The sequence below is a fragment of the Oncorhynchus gorbuscha genome, linkage group LG22 (assembly GCF_021184085.1).
Source record: "Oncorhynchus gorbuscha isolate QuinsamMale2020 ecotype Even-year linkage group LG22, OgorEven_v1.0, whole genome shotgun sequence".
Taxonomy (NCBI): Eukaryota; Metazoa; Chordata; class Actinopteri; order Salmoniformes; family Salmonidae; genus Oncorhynchus; species Oncorhynchus gorbuscha.
The window spans coordinates 49,466,185-49,469,369 of record NC_060194.1 but is presented as its reverse complement, the minus strand read 5'-3'; positions in this window follow the sequence as shown (position 1 = coordinate 49,469,369).

Genomic DNA, 3,185 nt, shown 5'->3' with positions numbered 1-3,185 from the left:
TTGGTGGACCCCCCCACATGGTGGACCCCCCCACATGGTGAACCCCCCCACATGGTGAACCCCCCACATGGTGAACCCCCCCACATGGTGGACCAGGAAAACAATGCGTACGCTTCAATGGGGGCAGGAGTCCGTGTGTTGTCGTGAGTCTGGATGGCCAGACAGCTACCAACAACGAACAAGAAACTGCCATGAGGTGAATCACAAGTAGCTCGTTTCAGCTCGTTTTATCTTTATCTTGAGGTGTTTGGATGGATTTCATGTCATTTAGCTAGCTAGCTAACCAACAACTGTTACGATGTATTTGAGAGATAACATCATTGTGCAAATTTATTTTTTTCAATCAACATTGGAGACTAAATAAAGTTGACATGTGTTCAACAGTCTAAGCCAACCCCATTGCCCCATAGCTGTGCACCTTCGGGTTTGTTGCAGCATCTCAAATAGAACCAGGTTCTGGTCAAATAGAACCAGGTTCTGGTCAAATAGAACCAGGTTCTGGTCCAATAGAACCAGGTTCTGGTCCAATAGAACCAGGTTCTGGTCCAATAGAACCACGTTCTGTTCCAATAGAACCACGTTCTGTTCCAATAGAACCACGTTCTGGTCCAATAGAACCACGTTCTGGTCCAATAGTTCGGTTCAAATAGAACCAAGTTCTGTTCCAATAGAACCACGTTCTGGTCCAATAGTTCGGTTCAAATAGAACCAAGTTCTGTTCCAATAGAACCACGTTCTGGTCCAATAGTTCGGTTCAAATAGAACCAAGTTCTGTTCCTATAGAACCATGTTCTGGTCCAATAGTTCCGCTCAAATAGAACTAAGTTCTGTTCCAATAGAACCACATTCTGTTTAAATAGAACCACGTTCTGGTCCAATAGTTCGGTTCAAATAGAACCGAGTTCTATTTTAGCCCCTGGTTACGCTAATCTCTGTTGACGTACGCGAGCAGTTGGGATGAAATGATTGAATAATGTAAGTGTATAAGTATTTGGCAATGCTTACGCAACGTGACATGATTGGTGAGCAGTTAAGGCATACTGTACTACTGTACTACTGTACTGCTGTACTGCTGTACTACTGTACTGCTGTACTACTGTACTGCTGTACTACTGTACTACTGTACTACTGTACTGCTGTACTACTGTACTGCTGTACTGCTGTACTACTGTACTGCTGTACTACTGTACTGCTGTACTGCTGTACTGCTGTACTACTGTACTACTGTACTGCTGTACTACTGTACTACTGTACTGCTGTACTGCTGTACTACTGTACTACTGTACTACTGTACTACTGTACTGCGGTACTGCTGTACTGCTGTACTGCTGTACTGCTGTACTGCTGTACTACTGTACTACTGTACTACTGTACTGCTGTACTACTGTACTGCTGTACTGCTGTACTACTGTACTACTGTACTACTGTACTGCTGTACTGCTGTACTACTGTACTACTGTACTACTGTACTACTGTACTGCTGTACTACTGTACTGCTGTACTACTGTACTGCTGTACTGCTGTACTGCTGTGATGTTATTGTGATGGGAGACAAACAAATTACAACTCCATCCCACAGAAAACAGGCTGCCATTTCAAGCAGCCTTTTCAAAACAACTCTTACTCTAAAATAACACTGTCATCATTTCCTTCATCCCACAGAAAACAGGCTGCCATTTCAAAACAACTCTTACTCTAAAATAACATTGTCATCATTTCCTTCATCCCACAGAAAACAGGCTGCCATTTCAAAACAACTCTTACTCTAAAATAACATGGTCATCATTTCCTTCATCCCACAGAAAACAGGCTGCCATTTCAAAACAACTCTTACTCTAAAATAACATTGTCATCATTTCCTTCATCCCACAGAAAACAGGCTGCCATTTCAAAACAACTCTTACTCTAAAATAACATTGTCATCATTTCCTTCATCCCACAGAAAACAGGCTGCCATTTCAAAACAACTCTTACTCTAAAATAACATTGTCATCATTTCCTTCATCCCACAGAAAACAGGCTGCCATTTCAAAACAACTCTTACTCTAAAATAACATTGTCATCATTTCCTTCATCCCACAGAAAACAGGCTGCCATTTCAAAACAACTCTTACTCTAAAATAACATTTCCTTCATTCCACAGTATCATTCCAACCTCATAGTGTGGAAGTATATATATTTTAAAAAATATATATATGTTTTTGATTGAACTGGGCCTTTAAACAAGATTAACGTCTTTAGAGCGGCTATCTAATTTACTAAACTAACGGCAACTGCCTCGCCTGTAGAGATTAGTTTGTATCTGGGATTTGACCATCAGGACTGGAATCTCAGATTGGCAAACTATCCAATCTAAGAAAAGATCAGGAGTGTAATGTAACTAACCAGATTATCATCCGAACCTTTCCTGAACCATGAACAGCTTTAAGGTACAATTACCAGCTTAAACCGGGTTAGTTTAGAGCCATGTTTTGATCTACAAACTACAAACCAAATGCAGGAGAAAAAAAATAAAATCATTGTTTATTCTTTTCAAAGACATTTGTTAATTAATTAACACCAGTTAAAATAGCCCTGTACAGAATTATTGTGTCGTTGTGTTTTGTCACAAGACTGAAACATTGAGTTGAAAGGAGACCGTCGCAGGACCTTGAGTGAGCTGAAAGCCATGGCCTGGGAAACAAATGTTCAGATTAAACTCCTAATATCAGTGGAAAGTTAGCGATTAGTTACAGAGAACTGCCCCTATTTACAAAGCGTCTCACAGTAGGAGTGCTGATCTCAGATCAGATCCTCTCTGTCCATGTAGTTCTTATTCACTACAATCTAAAAGGCTACACTGATCCTAGATCAGCACCCCTACTCAGTTGCTTTAGGAATACAAACCCTGACCTATAAATGATAGAAAACCATCTTAGATGTGTCTATCCATCCATCTCTCTCCCTGGCCAGGGTAGAAGGGAGAGGAGGAGGAGAGAGGGCGAGGTAGTAGAGGAGGAGGAGGAGGTAGGAGGGGGTAGGAGAGGAGGAGGTGGATGAGGATAGAGGAGGAGGTAGTAGAGGAGGGGAGGAGGAGGTAGAGGAGGAGGAGAGAGGAGGAGTTAGGAGAGGAGGAGAGAATGAGCTAGGAGAGGCTACTAATGAAGGATGAGGTAGTGTGGGGGCTGTGCTTTGGCAAAGTGGGT